At 45.0% G+C, this 17,430-nt stretch overlaps 1 long non-coding RNA gene across 11 annotated transcripts in view; it reads left to right on the top strand.

Annotated features, from left to right (window-relative positions):
* Positions 1–17,430, top strand: part of LOC147577027 (uncharacterized) — a 59,771-nt gene that overhangs the window by 26,601 nt on the left and 15,740 nt on the right. For all 11 annotated transcript variants that reach the window (XR_015255894.1, XR_015255895.1, XR_015255901.1 and 8 more), the window contains one exon: positions 15,627–15,726. This is a non-coding gene — a long non-coding RNA (uncharacterized LOC147577027). The remainder of the gene's footprint in view (positions 1–15,626; positions 15,727–17,430) is intronic.

The following is a 17,430-nucleotide window of genomic DNA, read 5'->3' as shown; positions in this document are numbered from 1 at the left end:
TGCTATTGTTGGGTGAAGTGTTTTATAAATGTTGATTCGCTCTTGATGGTGGATGATGTTGTTGAGGTCCTCTCTGTCCTTGCTGATTTTCTGGGTTTTTTCTATCAACTTTTGAGACAGGGATGTTTAAGCCTCCAATTATAATTGTGGGTTTCTCTGTTTCTTCTTTTAGTTCTATCTGTTTTTGGTTCTTATATTTGCAGCCCTCTTGTCTGTTGTATTTTCTTGATGGTTAGACCCTTTATCATCATGTGATATCTATCTCTGTCTCTGGTAATTTTCTTTTCTTTGAAGCCTACTTGATCTCATATCAATATAGCACTCCTGCTAGCTCTTGCTTTATTGCATGATATATCTTTTTCTATCCTTTTCCTTTTCATCTACCTTTATTATTATACTTGAAGTGAATTTCCTGTAGACAGTATATAGTTGGGTCATGTTTCTTTATTCACTCAGCCAATCTCTTTATATTGGTGTATTTTATTTAACTTAAGTATTGGTGTGTTAGGACTTAAGTTGGCCGTTTTATTTTTCTTTTTTGCTTTTACTCTCTCTCTTTTTATTTCTGTTTTCTTTTTCTTGTCTTGCTCTGGGTTACTTAAACATTTTTTAGAATTTCATTTTGATTTATGTGTAGTGATTTGGGCTGTGTGTTTTGTAGTGTTCTGGCTAGATATGGCATTGCAGGTAGCTATGTGTGTGTGTGTGTGTGTGTGTGTGTATGTGTTGTCCCTGTCTGTTGTGTCTGTGTTGCACTTGTGTGTGATTATCACAGTCTGTTGATGCTAACGCTTTACCACTTTGAGAGAAGTAGAAAACCTTACTTTCCTTGGCCCCCCTTTACCCTCCCCTGTTTATACTGGAATTTGTCTTAAATGTTTCCTCTATGTACACTTACACCACATCTGACACTGTTAGAATTTTCTTCAACCATTAAACATAATTTAGAAAATTCAAGAGCTTAAGAGGAGCTACACATTGTATTTCCTTGGTCTTCCTTACCCACTTCTCATATCTGTATCTCTGAGATGTGCAGGTGCAGAACAGATAAGATACCTTACATCTAGGCACCTTGCTGGTCGATTTTCATAGTTTTAGCCATTTTCAAGTCGATGGTTTTGGATTTTAATGACAACAACCACATACTTTGAAACAAACAGTTTTCTCTTCCTTTCCAGTGTTTATACCTCTCTCTATTTTCCAGTCACTGCCTTGCCCAGGACTGCTGGTGCGGTGCGGAAAGGCAGTGATGACGATGGGCAAGCGTCCCTCTCTTGCTTCTAGTTGCTCAGTGTTAATAGATTATTTTGTAGGTTTCTATATCCTTTATCAATATTTTCTCTGAACTGAGCATATTAAGAACTTTTTATTAGGAATTGATGTGCAGTTTTATTAAATGCCGTTATGACTTTATCAAGATGCTCATGTGTTTTTTCTCCTCTGAAATGTTAGTGAATTGAATTTTATAATAGATTTTTCTAACATTGAGTCTTCCTTGCATTTGTTGGATAAACCCTCTTTCTAGGTCATAGTGTGTTACTCTTTTAAGACACTACTCATTTTGATTTGTTATTATGTTTAGAGTTTTTGCTTATGTATGCATTAATAAGATTGTGCTCCTAATTCCTGCTATACACCAAACCGATGACCTCTTTCAGGTGGGACACGTGTTCTCCATCCCACACTGCCTTCGACCACTTCCGATGGTCATTCCACCAAATTAATACCAAGTTCCCTATTAAATATTATATTTCTTACTATTAAATGTCTTGGCTTTAATAGGCATTTTGAGTTACTGAATTCTTGTCTGCACTTTGCTATTTTAGTGTCATTCTATCCATTTTTTGGGCATCTAGGTTACACTAGCTTTATAGAATAAATTGAGAATCTTTGCGTATTTTCTGTGTTCTGTAGAAATCTGGCACAGGGATTAATATGTACTTCAAAATGTAAAGGTAAAAACATCTGGGCCTGGGACCCAGCTGATAAGGGTTAGAAACAAGTAGGGGACCTTTGACTCCATTTCTAATTTTCTTTTCCTATAGTTACTGATCTTTTCAGGTTTTCTGCCTAAAAATGACTTATTAAGTCATTTTAATAGTTTATATGTTTCTAGAATATTATTTCTGTTTTCGATTTTGTTTCAAAACTTTTTCAAATTTATTGGAATTCGTGTGTATTTTCTCTAGTAATTTGGAAATAAAATCTATGTCTATAGTTACATCCTCTTTAGTATTCATAATTTTGTTCTGTTTACCTTTTTTTTATCAGACTGGTTTCTTTTATCCGTCTTTAAACATCTTTTGGTTTCAATAATCAAACTGACTGACTTGTTTTCTATTTCACCATTCCTGGTTTTGTCTTTATTGATTCCCTTTATTCTACTTTGTTTAGCCTTTTTTTTTTTTTAATACTGAGATGACTGTTTGGTGCATTTTCAATCTTTGATTTCCAAATGCATTTTAAACTTAGAGCCCCTCTTTGATGCACCCTGTAGATTTTGAGCTGAGTGCCCTCATTATGATTCATTGCCATACACTCACTAATTTCAGCTTTGATTTTCTTTTATAAATTACTCTCGGGTTAGAGTTCCGAGAGACCTGTAGCATGTATCTGTTCAAGGTTTTATTGAGATTTTATTTGTGGCCAAATACTTGATCAGATTTGTTAAGTGTTCCATGGAAATGTAAGCATGTTTTCTCTTAGATGAGAACTGAGTTTAATTATGAAATTAATGTAGTTTGATGATTGTGTATTCAAATCATCTAAAGCCTTGCCTATATTTTTGTCTACTCAATCTGTCAATTTTTGAGAAAGATGTGCAAAAGTTTCCCCCTATGATCACGAATTTAATAGTTTCTGCTTTGCATTTCTAACACTTGTTACAAAGATCCATGCTGTGTTTTTCAGTGAAAAAAGTTTGTGACTATTATTATCTTCTGGATTGAATCTTTAATCCACATAAAATATTCCCTTGCTTTTGGCCTTGTAGTCTATTTTTACCTGGTATTAATATTGAATTTTTTGCTTTTTTTTAATTGAAGAATAATTGACATACAAGTATATTAGTATATTAGTTTCAGGTGTACAGACAATTCTGTACATTACTCAGTGCTCATCATGAGAGGTATAATAACCATCCATCAGAACACAACATTATTACAGTATATTTTAATTCTGTTACTTATGCTGTACGTTTTATCTCTGTGGCTTATTTATTTTATAACAGGAAGCTTGTAACTCTTCATCCCTTCACTGTTCCCCCTGCCCACCTCCCCTCTGGCTATCACAAGTTTGCACTCTGTCTGTATCTAAGAGTCTGTTTTTTTGTTTACTAATTTGTTTTGTCTTTTTATAGATTCCACATATAAGTGAAATCATACAGTGTTCATCTTTCTCTGTCTGACTTATTTCACTTAGCATAACACTCTCTAGGTCCATCCATGTTGTCACAAATGTCAAGATCCCCTTTTTTTCATGGCTGAATAATATTCCATCTCACACACACACACACACACACACACACACACACACACACCACATCTTTATCCATTATCTATCAACGGACACTTGGGCTGCTTCCGTATCTTGGCTCATATAAATAATGCTGCAGTAAACATAGGGATACATATATTTTTTTGAATTAGTATTGTCATTTTCTTTGGGTAAATACCCAGTAGTGGAATTACTGCCTCATATGGTAGTTCTATTTTTAATTTTTTCAGGAACCTCCATACTGTTCTCCAGAGTGGCTGCACCGGTTTGCATTCCCACCAACAGCGTAGGAGGGTTCCTTTTTCTCCACATCCTTGCCAACACTTGTCGTTTCTTGTCTTTTTTGATATTAGCCATTCTGACAGGTGTGAGGTGATATCTCATTGTGGTTTTGACTTGCATTTCTTTTTGCTTTCTTTTTGGTAGCACTTACTAGGTTTATCTCCAGTCATTCAATTTGGTGCCATTTAAAAGGTTTTGTAACTGGGGCACCTGGATGGCTCAGTCGGTTAAGTGTCTGACTTCATCTCAGGTCATGATCTCACGGCTCGTGAATTTAGCCCTGTGTTGAACTGTGTGCTTACAGCTCGGACCCTGGAGCCTGCTTCAGATTCTGCATCTTCCTCTCTCTCTGCCCCTCCCCCACTCTCTCTCTCAAAGATAAATATTAAGAAATTTGATTTTTTTTATATTTATTTTTGAGAGAGAGAGAGAGACAGAGCACAAGTGGGGGAGAGGCAGACAGAGAGGGATACACAGAATCTGAGGCAGGCTCCAGGCTCTGAGCTGTCAGCACAGAGCCTGACGCGGGGCTCGAACCCACAAACCGTGAGATCATGACCTGAGCCAAAGTTGGACGCTCAATGAACTGAGCTACCCAGGGGCCCCTAAACATTAAAACATTTTAAAAAAATGTTTTATAACTAACAGCTCAGTTCTACATATTTCCCATCTGAAAGTCTATCTCTTAAAATAATTAAATTCCTTGTATTTATTATAAATATGTATATATTTAGGCTCATCCCCATCATTTATTTTCATTGTCTATTTCACATGCTTCTCATAGTTTCTCTCCCTGTCTTCCTTTTCTTTGTTGTTACAACATTTTCTTCTTTACCTTTGGTGCTTTGTAAGTTCTACATCCTATTTGTTTTTTAATATTTATTTTTGAGAGAGAGACAGAGTGCAAGCAGGGGAGGAACAGAGAGAGAGAGGGAGACGCAGAATCCGAAGCAGGCTCCAGGCTCCGAGCTGTCAGCACAGAGCCTGACGTGGGGCTCGAACCCACGAACCATGAGATCACGACCTGAGCTGAAGTCAGACGCTCAACCGAGCCACCCAGGCGCCCCCTTCATCCTATTCTTTAGTTGTTTACAGCGTTGAGTTCTCACCATTGACAGGAAAATACAATTTTAATCAGAATTTGTAACTCCTCCCCACAGGACAAAATCTGTAGCACAATTTTGTATGTTTTTAACTTCCAAGGACTCTCTCTTGCTCTCGGATGGCTCTGTTTTCACAGTAGCCTATTTCGGTTTCATCAGTGTAGCCTCTCCGGTGATAGTAATTGTGTGTGTGTGTGTGTGTGTGTGTGTGTGTGTGTGTGTGTGTGTGCGCGCGCGCGTGTGTGTGTTTGTACGTTCTGTTCTCTGCATTGGAGTCCAGTTCAGGTTATTTTGATCTTCCTCTCTTGTGCAAATGATTTCCTCAAAGGTCCCATACTTCTTGCCTGCCTATTCGTATTTTAAGGGCAGAATTATATGTGGATTGGTGTTTCCACTGCACGTCCCTTCTCTGAAGGAAAGATGGCCAAGAAGCTCATGTCCATTAGTGAGGGGCGTGACAGCAGATTGCCCTTCAGAGTGCCTGGGAAGAAGGCAGCCGGGCCAGCCGGGGCCCCCAGGGAAGCTTCGCCCTGAGGTGGAACAGTTCCCCGCAGCCCACGTCTGGGCAGAGTGGTATGTTGTCTCTTTTCCTCTCCTTCTCCCCGACTCAGTCTGTTGAGTAGCTGTGCTCTAATGTTCTAGACTCAGTATCCAAGAGGACAGCCCCATCCTAGACCAATCTCCAGCCTTCTTTAGGAGTCACTCCCATAGCATCCCACATCCAGCCTTCTACCTACTGGGGAAAAGCCGGGTCTGAGGGCGTGGCGGCTATCTTAAAACTAATTTCCATCATAAGTGTTCCCAACAACCTGCCGTCTCTCCACATTTGGATTTTTTCCAGCTCACTATTGGAAGACTGTCTTACCTCTGCCAAGCCTAGTGCTAGGTTTGTTTGGGGTAGTTTTCACTGTTTTCATTTTTCTATCAACCTACCCCGCCTATCAATACACCTGGGGTGCTGATGGTGCCCTTTCTCTGCTGTTAAGGATTTCGTTTCCTTCTTGGTGAGGGGAAGAAGACCTATGTGCTTGGTGTGCCGCTGTGAACCACAAGTTTAAAGAGGGTTTAGGATGCCACAAACAGGTGGCTTTTGGAGTGAGAAAAACAAGTAACTAAAATATTTTTAATCTAAGTAATTCCAAAAGAGACATCCCCCTTTCCTGTATGCGAACGTCGAGTCAGTAAAACGTGAGCGTATGAATAGTGTTTATCTGCCGCACGAATGTAGTCAGGCCCACTGCCCGGCGGAGGTTGGGGGTTGGGCTGCGTTTGCATTGGCAGGATTGGTCGTGTCCACTAGCCGCCTCTATTAAAATGTAACTATTAGCAAATGAAATTAAATACTTCAGTTGCCTAGTAACTAATCCAATCTGAGAACGAAGTAAAAATAGAAGAGATAAATTTAGAACTTTTAGGCCACGTGCCAAGCAAAATATTCTTGCTCGTATCCTTTTGATCATCTGCCATTTCAATGGAAGGAAGGATATTTTCGTGTCAAGTAGGCAACGTTTGTGTTGACCTTGCCTGCGAAAAGTGAATACCCCTTGGCGACTAAAGGTATATGAGAGATAGGCTTTCCCAAGGACCTCTGGCCACACGGGCCCCCAAAATTGCCAAGGAGGGGCGGGAGCAGGAAGTGGCTCTGATTAACTACTAGGAATTTATCTTTCTGACTTAGTTAAAAAGCCAAAGGGCATTGTGTGATTTAAGCCACATTGTAAAACCATCTGTGTTACCCATTTCCATATAAAACAAAAATACCATTTTTCCTCCCAAAGCAGCTTTGAGCAAGACAGAGCAAATGAAAACAGTTCAAGATTATGTTGTACGTGAAGTAATTACTGGGATTGTATAATATTGGAGTTTAAAGAAATACCCTGGTAAATAAATTGACACTAAATGTGATGTCAGTTACTTCAAGTATGACTTTTTCTGACTCGAAAAAATGATAAAGAAGATCTCACAGTTGCCTTTATTTACAGGTGACATAGTTCAACACAGAAAGCAAAAAAGAAAATGAAAACGTATTCCTTCCAAAATAAAAAATGTGAAACCTAAAGCGGCATTGTAAGAACAGTGCAATGAAACCCCCAGATACTCTGGACCCAGACTGATTGCTTTACCCCTTTGCTCCCCTCCTCTCTCAACACACACATGTACACACACACCCATACATATATGCATGCACGTCTTTTCCCCAAGCCATTTGAGAGTTAGTTTATCTTTAAATATTTCGGGCTGTGTTTCCTCAAAACATCACCAAATACAGTTATCCAAGTCAGGAGATTGAAGATTGATATAATGTCATTGTATCGCTACAGTTGTGGTAGTATTGTGTTGATAAGATGATACAATACGTATCCAAATTGTGCCGTATGTCTCAGTAATATCCTTTAGAGCAACTTCTTTCCCTTCATCTGGGATCCAGTCCAGCAGTGCTCCTTGTGTCTGGCTGTCATGTGTCTTTGATCTTCTGTAATCTGAAACAGTTCCTCAGCCTGTCTTGTCCTTCCTGGCATTGGCATTTTTAAGAGAACGGAAAAGGTCTCTCATTTTGGGTGTTGCTGATGTGTCGTCATGATTAGGTGAAGACACAGTTTTCGATCAATAATTGCAGCCTTCTTTTGGATAATCTTTCTTAAGAGGATCAGGATCATCTAGTGGCAAATGGCCAACAGAGCTCAGAGCCCTGTCACCCCACAGTGTGGCTGCGTCAGGCATGGCTTTTGGCTGAAAGTGACTGGCAGACCTCACTGCCCAAGCAGTGTGTGCCAGGGCTCGGCCTCCGCTCTCTAGTGTCACCACTGAGCACACAGTAGGCATTTTCTGACACAGGGACTCATTCAGAATAGGAAAGCAGCCATTTCAGCCTGAAACCTGTTGTCCCTCCCCTTTGTAAGTGTTTCAGAGATGTAAAAACTCATGAGACTAAAGGCCACTACATCAACAAAATCACTTAGGCCATCCAAACATTCTTCCATCGCTGATAGTTAGCAAGTTACACTTTTGATTTTTTTTAATGTTTATTTATTTATTTTGAGAGAGGCAGAGAGAGAGGGAGAGAGAGAATCCCAAGCAGGCAGGCTCCATGCTGTCAGCACAGAGCCCAATGCGGGCGGGGCTCAATCCCACGAACCAGAAGATCATGACCTGAGCCAAAATCAAGAGTGGGATGCTCAACTGACTGAGCCACCCAGGCGCCCCAGCAGGTTACATTTTTAAACTGAAACGTTGGCTGAAGAATTGAAGGACTGAGAATTATGAGTGAACATCACTGGCGATGCAAAAAAAAAAAAAATTTGTAAACAAGACTTAGAAGAGATGGTCACATTCAGTCCAGTGAATTTGGGATAAAGGCTGCCCGTCTTAGGTCTGACTCTTGGTGCATACGTAGGTCGTCAGTGATGTCAGGTTAGGGAAAGCTTTTGTGGCAAATGCAGCATGTGTGTGTCAGTTTATGTTCTTTACACGTGGTTGGATCTGGAAGATGAAGTGTTCAAAGAACGGCTTCTTGTCCTTGGAACTGAAGAGGTTTGTGTCTGTCGTACAGGGCACAAGGCTTCCGCTGGCGTGCACCATTCTCACCTGTTCCCACAGGCACGTTATAAATTCTGAACAGCACCACGCAGTTTGCAGCCTCTGTGAGCTCTTTGCTTAGTGCCTGGCTTCATTCCTTTCAGCGTCTCTTCTCTTCTCTTCCTCCCCTTCCTGTCTTTCTGCAGTCACTTCCCGTCTGGAACAATGCAGACCTGGGACATCATCATAGATAGATAGCAGTTGTCTCTAGGCTGCGATGCCAGGGTCTTGAGGCTTCTAACCGTGATACTTAGTGCATCCTTCTAACTTACAACTCTTATCTTAGCCCTAATTCTGAGCTTAGGTTCCCTCCTGCTCTTTTTCAACTTTGATGAGAATCTCCGAACCTGCTTCCTCATGCCTGCTCTGTGCAAAGCCAGGGGTACTGCAGCCATCAAGGGGGAGCGTGGGCAGTTCTATAGAACGTTGCTTCCCACAAGTATGTCTTGAGTATCTATTATATGCCAGGAGCTAGAGACACAGAGGTAAACAGCTCCGACCTGAATCCCTACTCACGGGGCTTACGGCCAGTGGATGGTCCTGTGTCAGACTGGTGAATAAAGCTGCGGGCGCATGGTTGCAGCTGGTGACAAGTGCTGTAATGAGAATCAAACAGGCTAATGTGAAAAAGAGTGGGAAATGGTTCGGGCGCTCACCCAGCTCCCCCGGTGAATGTCCTCTCTGACTGTGGGTTGTGCCCTGATGCTTCTCTGCCCGGGCTGCCTGCCTGTTCCATCTTTTCCCTTGGGCTGGATCCAAGATGAGTATGGGGGGTGGGTGCCAACAGGGCCCCAAGAGCTCCTTAATGATGATCCATAAGACAGGCTAGGTCATTTGGAGTTTCCGGGAGACAAAACAGAGTTGTGTGCATCTTATCAGCAGAACTGGATCAAAGAACTGAGAAAGAGTTCATTTTATAATCTGACCAATTACTTACTTCCTGAAGAAAAAGACTTTTAGTTTGTTCAAGCGGAAGCTAATAGGGCATTGTTATTTGTTTAACGTCATTTTTATATGACAAAGAATCAGAACTATGTAGAACAGATTTAGAACAGATACTTATCTTTCTAGCCATTATGTGCCTATACTGTGTAGTTCATTCAAATGATTTGCTGCAATTCTTGGCAAGTAATTACCATTCTGTTCACATCTGCCCCTAAAATTGGACCGTATGCAAGTCTCTCTTATAGTATTTATCTTTCAAATCAAAAGGTGACAGACCGAAATTATGACTGGAAACCAGGTAGGTGTTATTTTCCTCACACCTTATGAAAAAGGTCATACCTTTGGGCTACTAAGGTGTGAGTTTTTGGGAGTGCATCAGGGTAGCCTGGACTGGGAATGAGGCAGAAAGAGCTACATCTGTTCAGGGCTTGATTGGTAACAAGCCCCAGGCCAGCCTGACTGGTTCTTCTCCTCTGGTGTCAGCCTGAGATCTTGTGTTATAAATGTAGCTGTGAGCAGTGTTCTAGCATATGTGACAGGACAGAACACAAACCCTTCCTCACCCTGCTCTGTGCAAAGCCAAGGGTATTGCAGAGATCAAGGAGAGAGTGGGGAGCTCTGCACGACGGATGGTTTGTTCCCATTCATTGATGCACCTGCTCATTCGACAAGTTTGTCTTGGGCATCCGTGCTTGACCTGGGCCACTCACTGGCTGGGGGTTGGGAGTGGGGGTGGGGGACAGGGGTGGGAGTGTGGAGCCAGTTTGATACCTGTGGTGGGACAGAACAACCACAGCCAGCCAGGCCACTGGTCCACCTGCCTTCACGAGGTGGAGGCTTCCCCATTGCCCCCAGCATGAACCTCAAGGTTTTGGCACCCTTACCCTGACATGGGAGCTGTGGGCTGCTGTGGCCTGGGACCAGAATCCCCAGGATTCACAGTTTGAAGGGGTCGGAGCCACCCGGAGAAGCGCTGGCTGAGGACACGAAGGGAGGACATGCAGTGTTTCTCTCCTTTCCTTTCCTCTGCTCTCAACTCCTGATTCCAAAATCCTGGGAATGGCAGAGGCCGGTGGAAGGGCTGAAATGAACATCAGCCAAGATGGGGGACAACGGAGGCCTCTCTGGAGACACTTTGGTCCACCTGACCCTCACCAAGCTCAGCCAAGCCAAGCCAGAAGCTTGGAAACAGAAGGTTCACCAAGAAGCAGAACTCTGAAACGGCCCCGGGTGCAGATCCAATCACCGTAAAACACGACGCAGCACAGAGGGCTTCTCTACCCTCCTCACACCCGGACAGCCGCACTCTGCAGCGTCGGGAGGTTGGTAAACGAAGCCGAAGTGTCCCTGTGAGTCCCTGCTGACCCGGATTCCGCGCCCCCCCCCCCCCCCCCAGCCTCCATTGCACAGGTCTGCTGCTGATTCTCCTTCTCCCGGATCCCCGTGCCTGACCTGGGCCAGCGGCAGCACAGAGAGTGTGGGCCGCTCACGCTGTGCCTCCCCCCAAGGCAGCCTCCTAACTAATCCAGGGAGACAGACCAGAGCAAAAATTAAAAAAAAAAAAAAAAAGAAAAGAAAAGAAAAAATAACGCTCCATCTCTGAGAGCCTTTATTTTTATTTATTTATTTACTTCTTTGGTTATCTATTTCTGATACGGTGTGGAAGCATCCTGAAAGATCCAAGTGTCAACCTGAGGGAGGATCCGACGAAAACGAACCTTAGTGGCCCGCATGTGCACTCTACATGCCCGCGTGGCAATGGCGACTGTCCCAGTCCGGCAGGGAGAGTCGTTGTCCCTTGGTAATTATGCGCATCCATTAGCATGGCATCCATTCTTTGTCAGAAGCGTTCGGGGACAGTCTCTGCAGAGAAACGCACAGCTCATGTGGTCTGCAGTTAGTCAGACGCCACAACGGACCTTCCCCTGGGAGATGCCGCCGATAACACCGTATGAAAGGCGGAGTCGCTTGGGTTTTGTTGGTGTTTGCTTGTTGGTGTTTTTAATCTCAGACGCCGGCACAGAGGCAGGGTGTTTGTGATAATTTTACTGACACCACCGACAAAAGCTTCACTCGTGAAGGAAAATTAAACGTTAAGGTTTCGTGGAAGATGACGGTGGGGTGGGGGCCGGCGAGCTGCAGAAGGTTGGGAGGGATGGGGAAGTGTCATTTCCTTTCCTTTAGGAAAGAAAAATACGGGGTGAGCCATAAACATAGCTTCATTCCCAAGCTGGCAATTCTTACACTTAATATGTTTTGTCAGGCAAGTCTTCAATACAGATTAAAATGAAATGCCAAGTAATTTCCACCTCTCGGCCGCTCATGTCTGCGAACAATGGAGAATGTTTTGATGAATGTCAGTTAATGGCACTTGTGCGCTTATAGATTTAGTCACAGCAGCAAGGACTAAGGAATGGGGGACAGGGTGGGGGGGGGCTGTCTGTGTGTGGAGAGAGGAGGGACAGGGAAGATTCTTCCATAATCCCTTTCTGACTGATTCGGTTCATGACAACCCAAATTGAAAGTGAACCAAAGACAAAATCAGGCCAAGATAAGGTGACCCTTTGTTGTTAATGAGGCTCAGAGCATCAAAGATGATTTCCAGAGCTGAGTCGGCTCAGAGGAGGAGTTGTGTGCATTCCAGATGCTTCGTCAGGCAGATTCTGTTTCCGTGGGAAGGAAGGGGGCAGCTGCATTGCTGGGGCCAAGCCTCTGGTCCGGCTGACGTCTTTCCCGCAGGTCTCGACAGTTGTACCTGAGTCGGTCCCCTTCCTCCTCGGTCCTGTCCTGACAGAAACCAGACACCGCAGAACCCACAGGCTGAGTCCTGTTCTCTCATTTCTCCCTGCATGTCGCTGCCCTTGCAGCTTTGCATCCTGAAGCCCCAGTGGGGGGTGAATTTGAAGAGCAGGACGAAAACAAGCACCAGCGGAGTTCTGTCCCCCAGGGACTTAGGTCCTCATCTTCCTCACGAAGATCCTTTCTTCAGCTCGATTGGGAGGATTTGGTTTCACTAGCTACCCCCTCATTGTTCAGAAGAGGAGCTTTAACTGAAGGTTGCTGGCTGGTTTTCTGGTTGTGTAGGTAACGACACTTCTTTCTGTCCAGCAGTGATTGTGAAGGAAGTGTGCCTGTTCAAAGTCCAGCGGGTTGAATTGGTTTTCCCTTCAAGGTAGCAGAGGCCAGCTGATTAACTCGACTTTGGTGCTTACGTGGTCTGTGCTTGTTTTGTTTTTGTTTTTGTTTTGAAATCACTGGTTACCAAATCTGGTAGTGCCCAACCAATCTTCTTAGGCTCAGAAAGACACTCGCTGATTCAGAAGGGAACTCGTGCGGGAATGCTTGGGACATGTGGAAACGAGATTCTCTTCCTGTGACCTAGGTGAGTCCCAAGGGCAAGGAAAATAAAACCAGATGTGTCAGGCTCAACCGTTTTCACGTGAGCCAGTAGTGTTTACATCCTGTGCGTGTCTGGATCGGACCCGCAATCAAACTCTGGCGGGGGGTGGGGGGTCACCTTTCCCATTTTACCCTGAAGAGACTGAGCCCACACGACTTTCCCAAGAGAGAGGAATCAAGCCTCCGCCTGACCCCAGGTCCCAGCTGTCTTACCAAAGCCTTATTTTTCAGAAAGTTTCCCAATATAACTCAGAATTGAGCTTACTTGCTAAGTCACTCTCACTATACTTATATACTGGTGCTGAAAGTTTTAACCTTGTTTCCTTTGGGTCAGTAACTAGTCTGAAAGTGTCACACGTGATGTCCGAAAGCTGAGTCTACATAGAGGATTGCTTTGCCTGTAGGAAGCCCGTACTTTCTCAAGTGCATTTCAGAAGCAGTTAAGTTTTTAAATTCTTAGATAATCTGAAAGGCCCATTTTACTGCCAATTCCAGGCTTTTCAAAACTGAAGTTTAGGGGCGCCTGGGTGGCGCAGTCGGTTAAGCGTCCGACTTCAGCCAGGTCACGATCTCGCGGTCCGTGAGTTCCAGCCCCGCGTCGGGCTCTGGGCTGATGGCTCGGAGCCTGGAGCCTGTTTCCGATTCTGTGTCTCCCTCTCTCTCTGCCCCTCCCCCGTTCATGCTCTGTCTCTCTCTGTCCCAAAAATAAATAAAAAACGTTGAAAAAAAAAATTAAAAAAAAAAAACTGAAGTTTAAGGAGGTGCTTCTAAAGCAGAAATAAAGGGAATGGCCCAAGTCGGCCTCCCTTCTGCATCCAGGGAATTTGGAAAAGCCGTGGAGAGTAGGCACATTGCCAATCGTCCAGAGAAGGAAGGGCGCAGCCTTCTGACAATGTGGGGGTCTGGAGGTCTGTGGCCAGAGCCCAGGTTCTTCCTCGTGCCTGACCCAGAGCCCCTTCTCCCTCCTCACCTCACTCCCCTCCGGGATCCAGAGGAATGCATTATTCTCTCCCCTCTCAGTCACCTGGGGCACATACAGATGTGGGGGAGCACTCAGGTGAGGCCACGTCTCCGTTTCCTCACACAAAAAACTGGGGCCATGATACCTTCCTCCCCAGGGGTCTTGGAGAGGTGCGGAGGGCGCCTGGACCACCCAGCAGTCAGGCTTGGGAAAAGGTGGCATTCCAGAAGCTGTGCCAGCTTGTCCAGACATCTCTGTCCCTCCTCAGCAGACCTGAAATCGTCTGTTTTTTGATAACAGTTCACGATGTTTTGACATTGGGAGGGAAGAGAGAGGGGGGAGCGTATGGTGCTGGGAGGTGACTATCGAGGCCCGGGCTGCAAAAGACAGTTTGAGAGGAAATTCTGAAAAGCAGGACTATCAGGCCAGAGAACTCCAGGGCATTTCCTCAGGCTCATTCCTCTGAGACCCTTTCATGATCAGAAGGACTCTTTAATTCCACAATCAAAGTGAAATCCCCGGCAAAACACCAACATAGAACTGAGCACCTCAGTCAGCAAATTTTGCTTCCTAAAGAACAGTCTCCACAAGTGGAAAGCACTGGAGGTAACTAGGGAAGCAGAAAGAGGTGGGGTCTGGGAGCCCTGCCTCAGCCGAGACCCCACCTCCATGGGGTGGGCAGAGTGGCATCGGGTCCCCAAGGCCCAGGAGTGGGGAGAGCCCAGGAGGGACATTCCTCCAAAAGGATTGTAAGATTTTGCTGAATTATATTTTGATGAAAGCCTGAGAAATGTCCGCGAATGGATTCTAAGGGTGTTAGACTAAGGAGGGTAGAATAGAGAAATTCTGAATTCATGTGTTTTAGCTCAAGCAGTTGGAAGTGGCTCTAAAAGATTTCTTTGCTGACTGGCTGTAAGTTGGACTCAATGGTTCTATATTGAGTAAGGTTCTAGAACTTCCCTAGCATAATGCAGAAGGGAGGAACCAAAGGCTTAGGAAGGCTGGGAGGTTGGAGTAGACTTATCACGTGTGCCCCCCACACCTACTTCCTCACCATCCCCAGAGTAGGCTCAGGGGACACTCTGCTGAGGCCGTGAGAAATATGGTAGGGAGGCAGGACGCACTGCCTTGGAGAGCTGTGTGGTGGCCAGCTCTGTAGGCTAGGCATGCTGGTGGGGACCCTGCCCCTGATTTCAGTGGGGATGGTGGGGTCAGTGTGTGGCAGAAACGAAGGACAGCACTTAACCTCCAGGGACAAGGGCACAGTTACCTCATGCGCATCAGAGTGTTTTCTCAATATTGTCGTCCAGCTCTCCTACCAACATCAATTGTATAATGTTTCCTTTCTCCATTATTTTTCTGTGATCTGACAATAGAAACACCTGAACACCGTGTTGCCCACCTTGGCTATGAATCAACTGGATGCCTCTACTTTGACCCTTTTTAATTTTTCTTCCTAATGTTTGATATTGGAGAAAAACACTTCCAAGAACATAATGGGTTCGACCAACATGCTTATTATCCTTTGGCTTAATGAACTCTGAGTCCAGGGGCGTTATGTAGAAGGAAGGTTCCAAAGTGTACATCACTCCTCCAGGGCTCCCTAAGACAGAGCTCTGTAGGACCTCCCCACTGTGGCATTTGGGTTATTTCTGTGATCTTCAGGTGCATATTGATGAGTTGCCAATGATGGTGATGATGGTGATGATGATGGCCGTGAATATTTATTGAGCCTGTGGATTACCTCTTACTCCTTCTTAAAGCCAAGGAGGAGAAGTGTTATTCTAGTTCCTATTTTACCGATGAGGAAACTGTCAGCCAGTTGTTGGCAATCTGTCTCATTGACCTTTACCCTTCCGTCCCAGGTGTCCAGGCTCTCTGTGGGAGTCCCCTCTGAACTGCAGCCACACTGCCCTCTACTCGATGAGTACTCGGTGGTCAGACACTCAGATGCAACCACAAAAGGTGAGCAGTGTTTTACAGTTAAATGTACTTAGTCATTGGTGGGGGCCGAGGGGGGTGGATTTCGTAAATGGCAAAGCCTCACGTGGACATCTTGTCTTGGTCAATTATAATAATCCAGTTCCGTGTTCTTCGTGATGCAGCTGGGGCTTGGGATAGATGAGTGCGTGCCCCAGGGTCGTACAGCAGTAAGTGATGATAACCCTCACCTCTGACTCCAGGGCTCCCCCCTTATCTCCTACACCTCCATAAGCTGCCCATGGTTCTATAAGCTGGAAAAGGTAGTAGAGGTGGTGTTTGGAAATGTTTGCCAGCGGACAAGCTGCCATTTTTCATTACCCCATCACCTTGCTGGTCTGAAACCATTGTAGGAGTAAAGGAAATAAAAAGCATTGAGTATGAAGCAAAATTTGCTTCAGAGTCAAGTTAAGAGTGTTCACAAAGTACGTCTAGCCCCTACCAGCCTGCAATTTTTGTAAAGATAAATAGGCTGCTCCCAGAAAAGTTTGCTTTAAGACCCACTATCTCAGTCTTCCCTATCGGCAACGTGAGGACAAACTGCGATCCATCATGGTGCTTTTGAGGACAAGAGGAGCAGAAGTCAGGGTGGATCTTTGACCGAGAAGACAAGCTTTGCAGAGGCTCTTCTCTTTCCAGGCCTTTCTCTTTGGCTTCCCTTGAAAGCCCTCCCCTCTCCTCCTCTGCCCCCAGACTGTTGCCTCTGAGAGTGAGGGGACAGAGGAATGGCATCAGCTAGGTTGTGGGCTTGGTGCTTTGTCTAAAGAGTGTTGTGTTGTCACCCTACCTGGTTTTTATTTTGTTGTCTTTCTAAGAATGAGAATTGGGGGTGAGGAGAGGAGGGAAGGAGGAGAGTGCCTGGGCCTTGAAACAGGAAACTCTTCATCCTCTTGCCATCCAGGCTTGAAAGACCCATCAAAGCATGCCTCTAGAAGCATCGCGTCAAATGAGAGCTAAGAGGCTCTTGAAGGTGTTGTGATGTTAGCTGCACCCTGTCAGTGTGTCTTAAAAAATACGCGAGTGCAGGGGAGAATTCCCTGCCAGTCGTGCCCACCACCCCTCCCAAAATTTTCCAGCCCAGACTTAAGACAGCAAATGAATGATAAGGTGGGCCTCCTGTGGTGTAAAGAAAGCCAGCCCCCGTGAAATTCAGCTGAGTCCCAAGGTTACCTTTGCTAAGTCTGTAGTTGAGTGAGTATGAGGGTGACAATTTTCTGGAATTTTTTGTAGAATGAAGGAAGCTGGACGTCCTGTGTTGTGTCCAGAATAAGGATGGAGAAGCTCAGCAGTACCTACAGGTCAGCAGGATTTATTTTGTGCCTTATGACGAGGCGTTCTGCATTGGCTGCAGCCTGGCTGTGGGCAAGACACATGATGTCCAATTTGGGGGCTCAAGAGTATTGTTATTCCCATGTTAGCGGTAAGCAGACTGAGGCACAGGGGCTCCCGGATGGCTCAGATGGTTAAGCATCCGATTTCAGCTCAGGTCATGATCTCGCAGTTGGTGAGTTCAAGCCCCACGTTGGTCTCTGTGCTGACCGCTCAGAGCCTGGAGCCTGCTTCGAATTTTGTGTCTCCCTCTCCCTGTGCCCCTCCCCTGCTCACACACTGTCTCTCTCCTTCAAAAATAAACATCAAAAGGGGCGCCTGGGTGGCGCAGTCGGTTAAGCGTCCGACTTCAGCCAGGTC

Source organism: Puma concolor, chromosome C2 (assembly GCF_028749965.1).
Source record: "Puma concolor isolate L17-30 chromosome C2, mPumCon1.1.hap2, whole genome shotgun sequence".
NCBI lineage: Eukaryota > Metazoa > Chordata > Mammalia > Carnivora > Felidae > Puma > Puma concolor.
This window is presented reverse-complemented; position numbering and strand designations above follow the sequence as displayed.